This window comes from Erithacus rubecula (assembly GCF_903797595.1).
Source record: "Erithacus rubecula genome assembly, chromosome: 13".
Taxonomy (NCBI): Eukaryota; Metazoa; Chordata; class Aves; order Passeriformes; family Muscicapidae; genus Erithacus; species Erithacus rubecula.
In genome coordinates, this window is record NC_136665.1 from 2,059,244 (window position 1) to 2,076,668 (window position 17,425).

The 17,425-nt window shown below is 43.6% G+C and overlaps 1 long non-coding RNA gene and 1 pseudogene across 2 annotated transcripts; both read left to right on the forward strand.

Moving 5' to 3' along the window:
• The first annotated feature begins 277 nt into the window (after positions 1-277).
• Positions 278-3,465, forward strand: LOC306807337. The gene is made up of 3 exons (XR_013775695.1): positions 278-426; positions 1,827-1,896; positions 3,340-3,465. It is a non-coding gene; the product is annotated as an uncharacterized lncRNA (long non-coding RNA).
• Positions 3,466-10,832: 7,367 nt separating this feature from the next.
• Positions 10,833-11,453, forward strand: LOC306807535 (ephrin-A4 pseudogene; annotated as a pseudogene). Its single transcript has one exon. The product of its transcript is annotated as an ephrin-A4 pseudogene (transcript).
• The last annotated feature ends 5,972 nt before the right edge of the window (positions 11,454-17,425 follow it).

The following is a 17,425-nucleotide window of genomic DNA, read 5'->3' on the forward strand; positions in this document are numbered from 1 at the left end:
TTAATTAAAAAGGCAATTTATTTATGAACAGCCATACAGGGTGAGATGAGAAGTTCATCCCAATATCTGAATAAAAATAAAGGAGAAACAGTGGAGAGGTTGTTCCTCTTGGTGCTCCTCACCTGGTTCCCCCTGCACCAGGGACAGACACATCTTCTGGTCTCCCTGAATGTACAGATGATTGCTGCAAGGAGCTGCAATACACAGAGTTGGTTGTGGTGAGGGCAAGAAAGGAAAAGCTCCAGAGCCTTCATTTTGCTGTGTTCTGTGCAGGGGAAAGGCTCCTTGCTGGAGGAGTTGCAGCAGAAGGTGGAGGAGACAGAAATGCTGAGGATGGAGCTGCACATGGTGGAGACAGAGAGGCTGTCCCTGGTGGAAGAGAAGCTCATGGGTGTTCTGCAGCTCCTCCAGAAACTCAGAGACTTGGTAAGGTGGGAGAGCAGTCCTGGGGCTGGAGTCTGGTGTTTGTAGTCCTTTCCAAACTGGGAACATGCTCATCCCTTCTATGAAGGAGAAAATCCTTTACAGCAGGGCAGAATTTTACATGTGTGTGCCCTGGGAGCTGCCTGGTGGTTGCAGAAAGCTTTCAGAGCCCTTGGACTGGCTTTTTAAAAGCCTAGAGATCCCCTTGGAGCTGAACCTTCAAACTCATGACCCTCTAAACCAAAATTGAAGGCAAATGAGGAAAGCAAAGAAGTGAGCAATCAGGAGGATTCCAGAATATGTATTTTTCCTTCTAGGTCAGGACATTTGTTTAACTGCCTGGTAATGGAACTCTGAGTCAGTATTAAAGGGATGAAACTCCCAGGAGAGTTTAGCAAGAATCCCCTAATTCTCTGGTGGGATATTCCTAAGAAACCTTCCCCACCAGAACCTGTGGCTTTGGGTATATCTTCCCCAGCACTTTCACCTTCATGTCTGAGCTCTCATTCACAGCACAACCTACCACCAAGCAGAGCTGTCAAAGGCACACACACACCCTGTCAGCACTAAAAAAACCTCCCACTGTGCTGCTGAGGCCATGTGAAATCCCCAAAGTGCTTCCCACTCTGCCCCAGTCCCCCCTGGGGCAGCCAAGCTGGTGAAAGAGGGAGCAGGGCCAGCTCTGCCTGGGGGTAACAGCATCTTCCTCCCAGAATTGCTCCCTTCCATTCTCAAAGTTCTAGCTAGAACAACCTGTCCCTGCAGATAGAGGCTCTCTAAGTGCTAATTAAACTGATTGCAAGACCATCTCCCAGAAAGCACACGAGTGTGTCTTGACCGCAAATTAGGAGAGTTTGCTTTTCCAAGCACATTATGTAATGTCCCACCAGATTTCTTATGTAAAACCACCACTGAGAGAGGCCATCCAAGTTCTGAGTAGTTTTTGCAGTGCTCTCACTTTGGCTAGTGGTTATGGCATCTCAGATCCAGCCCTGCCACAGCACATTTGCTCTGTCCTTCAGCTGGGTCTGAGAAGACCCTTCCTAAAATAACACCACTGGATCCAGTTCACCTTCCCACAGACCTGGCAGAGGACTCAGAGAGTTCTGCTCACCCTCCTTGCCACCTACAGCTGCTTGGGCATGTGCTCTGGAAAATTCTGTATTTTCCACTGGATAATTGTTACTTCTCTTTCCACAGCCATATTAAGGAATTACAACCCACTACAAGCTGCTGTCTAAGATAAAATGCTTGAAAATGCAGCAAATATCAAGTTGATCAGGATTCAGTGTCACTTTGCTTTAGTTTCCAAGTGCAAATACCCTACACATAGATTCTGTTGCATATCTACAAACTGTTGAAGGACATACTTGTGCCATAATGTTGTTTTGTTTTTTTTAAAGAACATATCCTAGCAAGCCTTGGGGAAAATCCTGCTGAGCACTTTGGAATCCTGCCATGACCCCCAGCCTGGTAAGAAAAGAAATCACATTTTTTGGGACAAACACTGGGTAATAAACACACAGATGGATAGGAAAAGGATATTCCAAATCCTGGGGTCCAGACTGGAGAGAAGGAGGTAGTTTGCAGGAAGATAATCTATAGAAAGTGATGCTTTCTAGCATTCAAAAACCACATACAAAGTGCTTTTTTTAGTTAAATTTTAATTAAAATGTGGCCTTTGGGGGGAAATTCAGTATCCTACAAGTGTTTGTAGGGTTTCATTGATACAAGAAAGTGGAAAAATGACCAGGTATGTAAGGCTGTTATTTCTCAGGTTTGCTACCAGTGTTGGTTTACCCATCAGAACAGCTCTGTACAAAACCAGATCAAGACTGCACACCTCTAATAACAGCATTTTGTGCTCCTTGTGTGAAAATTAAACTTGCAAGCTGCTGTCCCTTGCCAGTGGTCTGGAGCTGCCTTTGCAGGAGCTGTGCAGGGATCACAGCCCCAGAGCTTTGGTTTGATCACTTTGTTCCTATTAGCAGAGCATTTGTACCTACCTCCAAGGAATGAACATCCTGTCCCAGGAACATGGCTGGGAGGTGCTTTTAATAGGCAGGCAGCAGTCAAAGACAAGATTAGAAAAAAACAGATGTGGCCCATGGGCTTAGTTTTGGAGAATATTATTTACAGGGATTTAGGGAGAGTAATAGGGGAACCCTTCTGGGGTTTGCAGTTTCAAAACCTGTTTTTCCTCATGCCCACAATCCAGGGCACAGGCAGCCCAGAGCCAAGCTGGGCTCTTCAGCTGCAGAGGGAGCAGAGAAAAGAGGACAAAGACTGTTTTTTGTGGGCTCCAGGACACCAATACAGAGAGAAACCACAGCTGAGCCATGATGTTCTCCTGGGAGAACAGAAGGGGAGGCTGTTTGGATCCCCAGCACAGTGTCCAGAAGGTGCTGCCAGTTGTCCTGCACAGAAAGGGACTCCAGGGGATGCTGCTCAAAGTTCCTCCCTTTGAAACAGCAGCACAGCTCAGCTCCCTAAATCTGCAAGTGCTGCTCTGTCCATTCTGCATCACCACTGCCACACCCAGCTCAGCTGCTCTGCTTTCCACTCTCTGGCTGTGCACCTGGGGAGAGTTAAGCAGCTTTCCCAAGTCTTTGTAGTGAAACATCTTTCTCTGACAAGCCAGAGTGGATGGTTGGTTGGCAATGGTGCTGGGAAATAGTTTTTGTTCACACAAGTGTATGAGACCTCAGTGGGCAGGGAGAAAAACAGAGAAGACAGTTGAACCCAGATTTGCTTACATTTTTTATGGACAGGAACTCATTATTTGGTTACAAAATTTAGACATTTTATGATAACTACTTGAAAGGGCACCTATGAAGAGAAGAGCCTGTTGTGATTGTGAAACTGCAGCTTCCTTGCTTTGTTGAGATGCTAATGTTTGCAATTTTCTTTCCCAAGGCACAGCCCAGCTGTCTGAAGTGCTGGACACCCTTCAGCAGGAGCTGTCAGCCTGTGAGCTGCTGCACAAGGAGCCATGGGGCAGAGAGCCCACAGTCCCTGTCCAACCCCCTGGTGATCTGCTGAGCCCAGCACAGCTGCAGGGAGCAGGGAAGGGCATTTGTCCAGCTCAGCCACACCTGGATTGGCCAGGAGTGAGGAAAAAGAGCACCAGCCCTGGGCTGAGCACAGCCCTGCCCTTCTGGACTGCACAGCCCAGCCCTGGGGTGCCCCTGGGACTGGACTGGCACCAAACTCTGCCCACCACATGGATTTACAGCCCTGCAGAATAGGGCTGGAACTGTGTTGTCCCTGGGTTTGTTGTCCCTTACTCTACAAGTGACAATGATAAACACAGCCAGGAGTGGTGCCAGCAGTGCAGGTTTTAAGGGCTCTGTGTTTCTCACTCATTTATTCACCTTATTTAACTCTGAAGCTAGATTTTTTTTTTATTGCTCTGCCGAATTTTATATTTGCAATTACAGAGATGCCTTAGGAATGTGCAGCAGCCTTGCCTGACAACAGTCAGATTTTACATAAAATGTTACATTTAAATGCTTGAAGATGCTCCAAAGCAATCTTGTTCCCAGGCTCTCAGAGGAAGGAAGGGCTGAAAAATTCACTTTGCTGTCATTCATGCAGTGCACCAGTGACTTCTCAAGTTTCATTTCCCTCAATGCAGCTGCTGAGATACCAAATTGGGCCCCACATGCAGACCAATTAATGTAAAGAGCTGGGCCTAATCATGGTGCTATGGAATGTTTTAATCAACAATAAAATAATTCCTGGGGCAAAAGTAAAAAAAAATAAAAATAGGTTTCTTCCAAGGTGCTTTTGCTGTGTCATTCACCTGCCAAACAGAGGCAGAATTCCTAAAAGAGCCAGCTGAATTTATGTTATTGTAAAAATGCACTGTGGATCTTTTAAAAATGTGAAATGATTTGCCTGAGATAATGCCAGAGATGAAATAAGATCATTCATGTATTAATTTTTTCCCAGGAAAATGGTTTTCATACAGGAATGGGGTCCACAGTGCAAGGTGGGGAATAAGATTTCCATTGCTTTCTATTCAGAGCACACCGTGTAGCTCACACACACACAAAAAAACTCCATTAAAAATTGTGGCACCTTTGAGCCACATGGGAACAAAAATTTATATTATTTTAATTCCATTTTAAAGGAGAGAAAAAAAGGTGTTATGCAACCAATGAAACAAAACTCTGTTCAATGGTGTTTTACCTTAGATTTTTTGTGGTTTGGGGGGTTTTTTTTGTGGTTTAGCAGAGGAAGATTTTAAGAATAGATGGAATAGATATGTTGCTAATGTCCATTTTTCTTAAAGATGCATTAGACAGGACATATATACATAGAACAGTATTCACCTTCTAAGAAACAAAACTGTCTCTTAATGCTAAATCTATGACTAACAAGATACCAGAACATAATATGCTATATATATATGTGTGTACTGAGGATATACTGAGGTGTATGCTACACAAACTCAGTTCATTAGTTTTCTATTAAACCTGCAAACTAAGAGGAAACCTGGATATTTTCTCCCCTGACCTCCACCACAAAGTTTTTGGGGTTTTTTTTCCACAAAACAAACTTTCTGAGCATCTGTGCACATTTTGGAAGGAAAAACCCTTGGCTCCAGCACTTGTGGAATTAAAACTCCTCCCTTTCATGATCCTGTCCTTTAATCTGGTACATGGTGGTGAAAGGAGCTGGGATTAGGAAGAAAGGAGCATTTTGAACAGTGTGAGTGACACTAAACCTTCACAGTGCCTGAGACATGTGGCATTACCAGCCACAGGGCTTCTCTCAGATTTGTAATTTCATGGAGTTTTAAGTCACTGAATCCTTTAGTATTTCCATTGTCTTATTTTCTTAATAATTTTATGTATAATTCCCCAAAATACAGAAGCTATAGAGTGTATTTCCTAGTGTGAAATTAAATTAAAATCATCCTTATGTCCTTAATTACACTTTACTTTCAAAAGACTGGGATTGTTCAGAGGTCTTGGGTTTGTATTCTACTTTTCTGTCTCTTCTTTTTGCCTCAGCATTCCAAAATAGCTCAACTGCATTTTGCCTCCTTCACTTTTTTGGAATCACCTTGAGGCTGAAAGCATCACACCCCAAACCTGGGTGGAGGTACCCATAGAAGAGCTCAGCTCAGCAAAGCAAAAATCCCCTTGTTTTATGCAGCTCCCTCACTTCTTCACTCAGAAGAGGTGTCTGAATTACAACAAATTTCTCTCAAGTGAGAGTCACTTCTTAAATGGCAATATTTCCTAAAATTCTTGTATTTTTCTTGCTGTAACCATTTCAGATTATCTGGAGAATAGATAGACTTGATCCCCCACCCATTTCCAGACTGTAGAGTAAAAGAAGAGAAGGAAAAGGCTCAGAGGAGTTCTAAAATTCCTAAACTGGCTTTTTAGACCCAGTCACCAACTGGACAGCAAATTCAATTTATGGCCATTTTCCCTCCTGCCAATACAACCTTGTTTTTGTCTAATGAAGCTCCCAAAATGATAGCAGAGTGCCAGAATCAGCAGGAAAAGGTCTCCTTAAATTCCTGCCAAAACCCACAGCACAGAATACAGGTGTTAAATTCAGTAATAACCCAGGGAATAAAGCAGAATTAACTCTGCATGAAGAGGAGGCTTTGGGGAGAGCTGAGAGCCCCTTCCAGGGCCAAAGGGGCTCACCAGGGGTGGAGAGGGATTTTCATGAAGGTGTGGGGTGAGAGGGCAAGGGGTTGGCTTTAAGCTGGGAGTGGGGTTAGTTGGGATGGTGGGAAGAAATTATTTATTCCATGAATATTCCACAAATTGTGCTGTACTGTGAGCCCTGCTCTGCTCAGGGTGCAGCTCCACCTCATCCTCACTGCAGGCATGGGCAGCCCAAATTATTCAGGGGGTTCCTGGGATGCACAAACCAAATTACATCCTAAATTACAGCTTTGTGATTCTGCCTCAAAGAGCTGTGGGGTAACTTATCTCTGTCAAGGAGTGAACAAGGACTGCAGGATGACATTGAAAAATTATCAGTATTCAAGTGGTTTCACCCACTTTGCACCCTGCAAAGCAGAAAGGTGATGAGAGCTGAGGGTTTGGGTATTATGGTTTGAGATAATTTCTGTACTTCAAGGTCTTATTGTTTGATAGCCTTGGTTTTGCTGATTGTTTCTCATTGATTTGTTTTTGTTACAATTACAAGTGGAAAAATGGTCTCTAACAAATGCAAGGTCCAGTCTTCTGAGGTCCAGTTCCTCTGAGGAATTTTCTACCTTGTACACTTGCCAACAACAGATAAAGAAAAAAAAAAAAAAAGAGAGAGAGAATATGTGGAAGCTGATCCAATTTGACTTAAAGTACCATTTAGATTAAAAATACTACTTTTAAATAAAGAACATGCAATACCCATGGGAGGATTTTGTTTGTTTGTGAGCTGATTGTGGGATGAAACATTGCACAGGCTGTGCCAGTTGCTTTTCCTGTCAGGCTGTGCAGCTCCAGCACAGAGATCAGCTCTGGGGACAGCAGAATCAGCCTCTAATTGCTTATGAGCAAACATCTGTCCTGCCCAGGGCTGGGGCAGCACTGACTCATCCTCCAAAGGACTGATGGGCACCCAGAAACCACTAATTGTGTGGAGAACATCATCAGCCCAGGAGAGAAACCTCCAGGAGGGAGCAGGGGTGCAGCTGGAGCTGCCTTCACACATCTGAGTGGAGACACACACAAATAAAACTGGCAGAACCTGTAATTCAAGTCACCAAATCAGAGTTGAGGAGCTATTGAACTGAACAGCAATATATTGAAGGGAGAGAGAAAAGAGACAGGAAGAATTTCAAATCCTGAAATGTGGAAATATTTCAGGACATAAGAGGTGAGCAAGTACAAGTGTGGTTCTTCTCTGCTCAGAAAACACCAAAAAGCAATTGATGCAGGAACAAGCAACTTAATTTTCATATCAACTGCTAGTGAACATTAACCTTAATTATGAAATCAGGATGTCCAGGTCTGCAAGGGAAGTGTCTTAACAAGACACTCTCTGGAAAGGGAAGAAAGATAAATGTTTCCTATTGCATTGACAAACCTGGAAATTTTCATTCTGTGGTGATCATTTTAACCACAATGAGTTGCTCTCAAGAGCTAAAGTCTGAATTTATACTGCAGGTTTCCTAGTTTATGTGCAGGGCACAGTCTCCATCCCAAAGCAGCCACAAGTGTCGTTTTTTTAATAGCTATCATTTGTTTTCTTTTTTGCAACTCTACAGTTTGTTGTGTGCTTTTCCCCCCATTTCATCAAAGGAAATTGTTGCAGGTCACAGTAGACTGACCTCAACCTATGGCAATATTTCATTGACTGCACAAGTCATTCCCAAACTCCAAAGTGCTGGGCATGGCCATGGTAACAAACATTCAAAAGTACAGGAATAGAGGAAAACAACAGGGCTGGGACTCCAAAATAAATCCTACTTGGCAACTCTGAGTCTACAAGAAAGGGGATTCTACTGACAAGAGGAAAACATCTCTAGAATAAGTTGCAGAAATCTGCATCCCTGCATCACCAGAAACTCTTACCTTTGACAAAACATCTCTTTAAGTTCACTTTAACTCTTCCACTGAATCCCATTGTGTGATGAAAAAAAAAACCAATGTCATGAGAATCTAAGCTGGTTTATACTGTAGAGGCCTTTAAACCTTGGTTTTCTTTATTGCTTTTGTCATGCAGGAGAACAGCAAGTCCAAGCTCACTAATCTGTTCCTATTTTTTAATCAAAAGGGAACCTAAAACTAAAAATTAGGAAGGCTTTTCAAATCTTACAGGACATTTGACATTGCCTTGTAATTAGAAACAGACTTAATTACAAAAATCAGCATGTAGGTCCAGAAACTACTGCTACTAGAAATGGAAATAACTAATCCCAGCAATTTGTATGGAATCTCTGGACACTCCTCGTTGTAGATCCACTTAATTCCCACACAGATGGATGAACACCACAAATAGTTTTAAAGCTGCATCTGCTGTTAAATGATAACATTATGGAGACCTGGTCATAACTCCTGCTGAAAATAAACAGCTGGAGATCTCTGAGGGACAGTGGAATTTTAGTTTAGGCTATGGCTGACTCATAAATTGTCACACAAGCAAAGGGCAATTGTAAGTTGTTGCCATTTCGATACAATAAATTGTATTAAAATAATAGTAAACCTTAGTAATCGACATTAGTTGACATTAGTAGTAGTTATGCTAAGGCTTGGTAGGCCGCATGTAACCTGCAGATGAACTTTATAGCAAATTTTGTAATGTAAGCAGTGTAGTTGAGAAATAATTACTTATCTTAAGGAGTGTATCCATTTATCTAGGGAATGTACCTTTTGGCAGAATCTTAAATGTCAGAAAGATTATGGTACCAGGCATCGAGAATGAAGTAAGAATTTGTTAAGATGAAGAAATCATGTAAAGAAACATATAAAAACCCTGTGAATTTTCTGTCAAATGGGGCTCTGTCTCTGGACGCTAGTCCACAGGCTCCCGGGCCCTCAATAAAGCACCGCATAAATGACTTCAGTTGTTTGTGTTTTCTTCAGATCGGGCAACAGTTTTCTGGCGACCGCGGCAGGACTCCGAAGGTGGCTGTGGCGGTTCGTGTTCTGATCCACTCCACGCCAGCACCGAGTGATTCTCGGGGAGTCATCGGTTCGTGCCCGACCCCCGCACCTGGCGGACGACTGCAAGAGGTAAGCCCAAAGGTGCTTTATTTTCTGGTTCTGGTTTTGGGTGCCTGCTCATAAGACGAGGCGGTGATCCTTGCAGGGTTGGGCTAAGACGTATGGTTGGTCTGGAAAGCCTAGGCGCCGGCTGTCAGACGCGGCGAAAGCTGCGCAGGTCTGGCACTTGCCCCTCGCGGTGTCGAGAAGCGGCAAGTTGGATTGGTCTGGTATTTATTCTGGTATTTATTTATTTCTGTTGTGTGAGTGTGAGTATATGGTATGATTGATTCTGTTACACTGTCAATATTAATTGTGGTTATTATTGCCCTGTACGTTGCTGCATATTGGTTGTTGCGATCGGTTGTCGAGTTGTTGTACAGTTGTAAGTGAAACCGGTTCAAAATGCCATTTAAAGCACTTAAGTCTATGGTTCAGTACTCTAAGAGTATACCCGGAAATACACCGTTAGGATGTCTGTTGAAGAAGTGGAAAAGTGAGGGGTTTTCCCAAGAGATGAGTAAGAGTAAGATGATTGATTATTGCAATCATTGGTGGCCAGAATATGAGCGAGAGGGGCCGGCATGACCAGAAAATGGTACTGTGGATTATGATACCCTGAACTCATTAATGCAGTATTTAAGGGAAAATGAAAAATGGGATGAGATACAGTATTTAGATTTGTTTTATTTACTGCGCCGCAAGAAGGAGTAGCAGACTAAATGTGGAATAATAGTATTGGAAATGAAAGAACCTGAGTGTGGGGGGGTTGTAGAGGAAGATCTAAGTGTGTCCAGTGCTTAGCCTTAAGCTCTCGACCAGAGAAGGATTTGTCTTTAATGATATCACCCGATATGCCTGCTGCTTCGTCCCCTCCTGCTGTCTCACCCCCTCTGGCTGTCTCACCCCTCCCCTCTGTTTCACCCCATTCCTCTCTGTGTCCGCCGTTGCCGGAGAGCAGTGAAGAGGAGAAGGAGGGGGAAGGGGGAGGGGGAAGAGGAGGAGGTGGCGGGAATGGCGGTAGTGCCAGGGAATGTTGAGGAAGTTGTGGTGCGTTCCCCAGCCCCTTCCCCTGTTTCTCCCCAGGGTCGGCGAGGTGCCCCGCTCGCGGCTCGAACTAGACGGGGACGTAAAAATCATGGGGAACCCCGGCTTATTGCCCCTTAAGGAAAGCTATGGGACCCCAAGGAGAAAAGGTGCTTGTGAAAGTGCCTTTGTCCCCAGGAGATCTGGTGATTTGGAAGCAATCAGCAGGTGGTTGCCGTGAGAGTCCTGGAGGAGTGGCGCGGGTGATCGGGGTGATTGTTAGGGCTCGGAGTCCAGACTGAAATGACATGTAGGTTTTGTTGGATGCCTTGGTGGGTTCCACCGAGGGGGAAATGGTGTTGTGGGTGGTGGGGGAGCGTGCTCGGGAGGTAATCGGGCTGCATTCAGTTGGGAGAGCCGTGGGTGGCTTGGTGCCGAGCGATGATCCAGAATGGGATCCAAACAGTGGTGAGGGAAGGAAATCTATCAGGGAATATCAGGAATTGTTAGTAGAAGGAATTAGGACTGGAATGCCCAAAACGTTAAATTGGTCAAACTTGTATTCAGTCAGACAAGGAAAACTACAAATGGGACCAGAACCAGGAGATTACTGGCAAGTAAATTTTTCAGAATTACCGAAGGCACAGAACTATAAGTATCTTTTAGTGTATGTATGCACTTTTCAGGCTAGCCTGAGCCATGCGCCCCGCGCCGCTGCTCTGGGCACCGCTGCTCTGGGCGCCGCTGCTCTGGGCGCTGCCAGTGCGCAGCTTCCGCCACAGTATCCACTGGAACGGCAGCAACCCCAGGTTCCTGCGAAACGACTATTCCATCCAAGTGGCCATCAATGACTACCTAGACATCTACTGCCCACACTACAAGGGGGCGGTGCCCGCCGGCTGGGCAGAGACCTTCACGCTTTTCATAGTAAACCGGGAAGGTTATCGCAGCTGCTACGAAACCCCTGGTGCCCTCATGCGCTGGAAGTGCAACCGGCCCCGGGCTCCCTTCGGGCCCGTCCGCTTCTCCGAAAAGATCCAGCGTTTTACCCCCTTCCCACTCGGCTTCAAGTTCCAGCCCGGAGAGACCTACTACTACATCTCCGTGCCCAGCCCCGAAAGCGCCGGGCGATGCCTGAAGCTGCGCGTCACCGTCTGCTGCCAAGGCACCATGCCAAAGCCGGTAACAAAGGTGCCCAATTCGCAGCCTCGAAAGCGCAAGGAGCCCGAAAATGTGGTGCCTGCCTGGCGCACCGTGGTCCCATCGCAGTATTGCAGCCCGTGCCTGGCGTTCGTGCTCCTGGCCCCGCTCTGGATCTAACCCCGGCGCTGCCCGTGGCAGGGAGGATGAGCTCCCCTGCCCCGACGCCGCTTCCAGACTCTTCCTCACAGCCAAAGCCCCAAACCCGTAGGGCAAAGATTTACTATCGTTACTAAATGTGAAAATAATTTTTGAAAGAGGAAGAATTAAATTGGAATTTCTTGAGGAAGAGATTGCTAAATTATTTACCATAAGGGAGATCGATCCCTCTCCTATTCCTATCGAAGTGGATCAAGCTGTAGTACCTTGGGTATGGGAAACGGGAAACCCTGGAAAATCAAAGGCTGCCCAACCAGTAGTAGTAGAATTAAAGGAAAGAGCTCAGCCAGTTAGAATAAAACAATACCCAATTAAATTAGAAGCTAAAAAGGGTATTGCTCCTTTAATAACTCGGTTCTTGGCACAAGGCATTCTGCAGGAATGTGAATCAGAATTTAATACTCCTATTTTTCCAGTTAAGAAACCAAATGGTGAGTATCAGTTAGTGCAGGATCTAAGGGCAATTAATAATATTGCTAAAGACATTCACCCAGTGGTTGCCAATCCATATACTTTATTAACATCTGTGTCAGAAAAATTTAAATGGTTTTCTGTTATTGATTTGAAAGATGCTTTCTTCTGCATCCCTCTGGCATTCAAAAGTAGAAAATATTTTGCATTTGAATGGGAAAGTCCTGACACTAGAAGAAAGAAACAGCTCACCTGGTCCCGGCTGCCTCAAGGTTTCAAAAATAGTCCTACAATATTTGGAAATCAATTGGCAAAGGAATTAGAAGAATAGAAGACTGCTGAGGTAAAAAAGTCACCATTCTCTTATGTCATTCTCCAGTATGTAGATGATATTTTTCTAGCAACAAAAAAAAAGAAACGTGTTTGAAATTGACTATTGCATTGTTAAATATGTTAAGTCAGGGTGGCTACCGAGTGTCAAGGAAAAAGGCACAGCTAATAAAAGAAAGTGTAATTTATCTCGGGTGCGAAATTATGCAAGGACAAAGGAGGCTGGGAATCAATCGAATAGAAGCAATATGCGCCATATCCCTTCCAAGAAACCATCAAGAGCTTAGGTCCTTTTTAGGAATGGTGGGATGGTGCAGACTGTGGATTTTGAATTTTGGACTCTTAGCTAAGCCCTTGTATGAGGCCCTGAAAGAACCACAGTTACACTGGGATCGACAAAGGAAAAAGGCCTTTGAGGACTTAAAACAGGCCTTGAAGGATGCCCCCGCATTAGGCCTCCCAGATCTAAACAAAGATTTCCAGTTATATGTGAATGAAAGGCAGAAGTTAGCACTCGGAGTGCTGACTCAGAGACTTGGATCCTGGAAACGCCCAGTAGGGTACTTTTCGAAACAACTGGATCCAGTTAGTGCTGGATGGCCGTCATGCTTGCGGGCAGTTACGGCCACGGTGATCCTCATCCAGGAGGCCAGGAAATTGACTTTGGGAAGAAAATTATAGGTATTTGTGCCTCACATGGTACTGGCAGTTCTGGAGCAAAAGGGGGGTCATTGGCTTTCGTCCAGCAGGATGCTACAATACCAAGCGATCCTGAGAGAACAGGATGATGTGGAACTGAAAATGACTAATCATGTTAACCCAGCAGAATTTCTCCGCAGCGAGCAGGAGGAAGGAAAATTGGTGCATGATTGCATGGAAGTGATTGAACAAGTACATGCAAGCAGAGTCGATTTAAAGGATACTCCAATGGAAAACCCGGACTGGGAATCGTTTACTGATAGATCCAGTTTTGTGGAAAATGGAACCAGGTATGCAGGGTATGCTGTAACAACAGTAAGAACAGTGGTAAAAGCGAAAGCCTTAACTCCTGGAACCTCAGCCCAACGAGCAGAAATTATTGCATTAACAAGAGCTTTGGAACTAAGTGCGGAGAAAAAGGTAAACATATGGACTGATTCTGGATATACTTTTGGAGGTGTACATATTCATGGAGCTCTATGTATTACTCCAAAGGCGTATTTTAAATCAGTGGCTGTAATGCATGTTAAAAGACATCAAAAGGAAAATAGAAAAATCTACGAAGGAAACCGGATGGCAAATCGGACAGCTCGGGATGTAGCAAGAGAAGTATGGACTCAAATGGCTTTGGTACCAACTAAGGTGAGCCCAGTAACTCCACATTTATTACAGGAACCTAAGTACTCCCCAGATGACGAAAAACTGGCATCATTGCTGCTGGCCCAAAGAATGCAGTTGGATGGTATGTAACCAAAATGGGACAAGTTGTAATGCCTGCCAGAATCATGAAAGCAATTCTGGAAACAGAACATAATAAATGCCATTGGGGAGCAGAAGCATTTGTAAAATTTTTAAAAAAAAAAAAAGAAGAAAAAAAAAGAAAAGTAATTTCTAACCAGATGTTAACATTGGCAAAAAAGGTGAATGCTATGTGTCCAACCTGTTTAAAAAAATAACCCAATAGTTAAGAAACAGATCCTGCTAGGAAACTCTGCAGTGGAACCGACCTATGCCACTGGAAAATCCAGTGCATGACATTCAACCAAGTGTTTGGGTCCGATATAGAAATCCTCGCACTAGCATTTGGCAGGAGCCAGCAAAAGTTCTTTATTAGGGGTAGGAGTTACCTTTGCGTTTCTACTCCCTCAGGTACAACTTGGGTTCCTACCAAATAAACTAAAGCAGCACTATCACCTACCACAAATGATACCAAAATGGGAACAAAACTCAGAGATTCGCCAGCTACGGAATAAATTGTTTTTACGAGACGCAGTTTTTGAACTCCAGCAAGTTACTGGTAAACCAATCAACATTGATTGGGATCGTCCGGACATTTCAATAGTCACTGGACTATTAGATAACTGCGAACAATCTATAATTAATAGGATTCTAAATTTACAGATAAGAAAGTGTTGGAACTGCAAAGGGAAAAAGTGTGCTGGTAAAGCGTTAGTATTGTTACATTGTAGAAGGTGTCACTCTACAGTTATAAAATCTCAGTGGGGTGTATCACAACCTTTGTGTACTGCTTGCTCTTGGAGGAATCGTGCCCTAACCTGGCAAACAGAACAAAGAACAGCAACAGGAGCCCGCAACACAAGGGAAGCCCTGTTGTTGGTAGAAAATAAGGCCAATTTATATAGAATACATTGTAAGTGGAGAATACAGAACACTGTAAGAAACATAAAAGATTGGAAAAAAAGTAAGATATTGGGATATTGTTGTGAAAAAAATACTATTGGATTAATACGTGCTGAGCTTAGGGAAAACCTGCCTTCTATAAACTCAGAGATAACCAAAGTCATATTTGGCATTGAAACACTTAATATAAAATAAGCGAGAAAAACAATATGGCATTTAAATTAATATTAAAACCCTTTGATTTTAATGATTAACAGGTTGCACAGTGACGTCGTTTTAAACATAAACGTTCGAAAACCTTATGGGTAACATGGGCTAATAAAACAAACACCACTTCTTTTGTTTAGCATTAGTCTCCACTACTAACCCTTTTAGAACTTGTCTGGTGAGGATACCAGACTTTGATGAAACTGAGTTTAAAGAAATGACCACAGGCTCTTGCAAGAATACAGAGGATGTTAGCAACTGTACCAAAAAAAAAAAATAAAAAAAATCTTAGCAAAATTGGGTGTTACTCTCCCTTGGAACCCACAGGAAATAGGCTTATTGGGGAGTAGACGATTAAACTATACAATAAATGAAACGAGTTGTGGATTTTACCGGTATAAAATTAATAATACTTTGCACTGGTTAACCCCTAGAAGTTATCCCTTTTTGGGACAGCCCCTTTAGGTGTAAATTACACAAGACAAAGGGATGGGAAAATAATGACATTCATATTTAGACTAATGACAGTGCCAGGAAGCACAACATAATTAAATCGGAAAATTTTAAATCTTTAGGACTTCAGGTTTCTGGATGAGTTTCATCCGTAATACAGTACATTCTATTAATTGCAGCCTTGTTATTAATTATCTGGTTAGTGTATAAGTGTGTTTTAGGAGTCATTGAAAAGGAAACAAGACACACCAGAAAAGTGATAAAAGCCTTGACAAACACCAACGAAATACACCTGTCTCCTCCGAAGTATGAAGTTGCTATCGGGCAAGAAAATCCAGCATTTGAAAGGGAATCCAGCATTTAAAAAACCCGATGATAACGAAGAGTTGAGCATCCTTGCAGAAGACTGAAGAATGCTCAAAAGGGGGGAAATGTTGCCATTTCGATACAATAAATTGTATTAAAATAATAGTAAACCTTAGTAATCGACATTAGTTGACATTAGTAGTAGTTATGCTAAGGCTTGGTAGGCCGCATGTAACCTGCAGATGAACTTTATAGCAAATTTTGTAATGTAAGCAGTGTAGTTGAGAAATAATTACTTATCTTAAGGAGTGTATCCATTTATCTAGGGAATGTACCTTTTGGCAGAATCTTAAATGTCAGAAAGATTATGGTACCAGGCATCGAGAATGAAGTAAGAATTTGTTAAGATGAAGAAATCATGTAAAGAAACATATAAAAACCCTGTGAATTTTCTGTCAAATGGGGCTCTGTCTCTGGACGCTAGTCCACAGGCTCCCGGGCCCTCAATAAAGCACCGCATAAACAACTTCGGTTGTTTGTGTTTTCTTCGGATCGGGCAACATAAGTCACACTTTTCTTTCTTTCTTCCCCATCATTCCTTGTCCAGCCACTGCCAAATAAAAATTTCCCTGCAAGGTACAGCAGGTGTGGACACAGAAATGCTGATTAATCCCTTCATGGCCCCACTATGACCATGTTGCAGTGCAAGGGTGCTAAATAAAGCCCCCCGCAAAAAAGTCTTGGAAGTGTTTTACACAATTATGAGAAGAGAAATTACCTTGGTGCAGAGAGATTAAACTGCCCACTCAAAGCAGTGAGGTTGGGAGTGCACAGAGTGTACATGGGCTTTGGGGCACCCCAATCCAGAAAGCCAGGACACCCTAAAAGTTTCCTCAGCTTGTGTGAAAAAAAATTAAAAATAAAAAAAATCTGGCTTGAATAATATAGAGGATATTTTTTTATTTCTGTTCAGAAAGTTTAAAAAAAAATCAAGAAGAGGAAAAAGAAGAAAAAAAATTGAAGTTACTAGACAACAGAGTAGAGAATGATGTCACCATTTCAACAGAGTTGACGCTTAAAAGAATCCAGTCTGGCAAATGAGTGTGCCCTTCCCAAGCTGTGAAATTAATCCTGCACGTGGCAAGGATTGCTAAGCACATCATTATGGAAATTGGAGTCTGAGAGATGTGGAAAATCAATGCAGTGCACACTGGGGTCAGGGATGATCCCAGCAGTGACCTTTAAACAAGGGATGGGGGGATGGGAGGGAGGGAGGCACAGGGTGAGAGCAGGAGGAAGAGGAGGAGGAAGAAGAAGAAGAACAACAACAACAACAACAAGGACAAGGACAAGGACAAGGACAAGGACAAGGACAAGGACAAGGACAAGGACAAGGACAAGGACAAGGATAAGAAGGGAGGAGATGCATCAGCCCCTCCACACAGCTGGTTCAAGGACAGACTCAGCAAGCAGAACAGGAATTTTCCTGAAGTGAAATACTTTGTCCAGAAGAAGTGCACTTCAACAAACTGCACTTTGTTTTGTTGGTATGAATGGCTCCAAGAGCTCTGCAGGCCAGACAGGGCTGTGCTTCTCACCCAGGAGGGCAAGATTGGGTTTGGCTGAGGAGGGGCTGAACTCCAGTCTCCCACAGCATCCCAAATTCCCTGCCCTCTGCACTGCTGGCCTGCTGGCTTCTCTTCAGTCATCCCCACTGGAGCTGCTCCACTTTGCACCAATAACTGCATTTTATGGAATTAACCCCAGTGCTGCCATATCCTGGATGAAAGCCCTGATCAATGGGGCATCCACCTCAGCTTTGCATCCACCAGTTTAAATCTGCTTTTCAATCAAGAAAAAGTTATTTCTATCACATCAAAGCACTC